The sequence below is a fragment of the Phaethon lepturus genome, unplaced genomic scaffold (genome assembly GCF_000687285.1).
Source record: "Phaethon lepturus isolate BGI_N335 unplaced genomic scaffold, ASM68728v1 scaffold21717, whole genome shotgun sequence".
In the NCBI taxonomy this organism is placed as follows: Eukaryota; Metazoa; Chordata; class Aves; order Phaethontiformes; family Phaethontidae; genus Phaethon; species Phaethon lepturus.
The window spans coordinates 43,439-44,051 of NW_010552848.1; the positions used below are offsets into that span (position 1 = coordinate 43,439).

General features: G+C 38.7%; 1 protein-coding gene across 1 annotated transcript in view; it reads right to left on the reverse strand.

Annotated features, from left to right (window-relative positions):
• Positions 1-613, reverse strand: part of ERAP1 (endoplasmic reticulum aminopeptidase 1) — a gene marked incomplete at its 5' end in the record, with an annotated part of 11,661 nt that overhangs the window by 5,264 nt on the left and 5,784 nt on the right. The window lies entirely within an intron of this gene.

The window sequence follows — 613 nt, forward strand, 5'->3', positions numbered from 1 at the left end:
TTTCTACAAAAATAAAATGCTTCCAACTTCCCCAGTGCTTGGGAAATCACTAGTCTCATCCTTGAAGCACCTGGGAATGCAGCCACCAGAAACCTTCTGCTCCTAGAATTCACTGCATTCCCTGTGGCCGATTGAAGTGTTGGCAGCTGCCTTCCTCATTTTTTCCCTTTTTTTTTTGTTTGTTTTTTTTTTGTTTGTTTGTTACGAAAGGTGCATTAGGTTTTGGTTCAGTTATGCTTAGCATGCATAATTGTAGGAAGAAGTAATTTTTACATTTTGTTAAGGCTTATTGTGCAAACCTAATACAACCTCAGACCTGAGCTGGTGTTAATGGTAGACAGATACTTTCAAAAGATACAGTGTACCTATTCTATAAATTAAATACATAATTTTCTCACCATTTACTTTGATAAGTATGACACGAGATGCAAATATAATGTACAAAGTACAAGAAAGATACAAATAGGATACAACAAAGAGAGTTGCTGGATTTTCTGTCTCAACTTTATACTGACTTTGCATTCAGAAACTCTTACGGGCGTCCCACGGATCCCTATGGGAGATGCAGCCTCATTTCTGGGTAGGACACAGAAATGTCCCTGCAGTCCCTGCC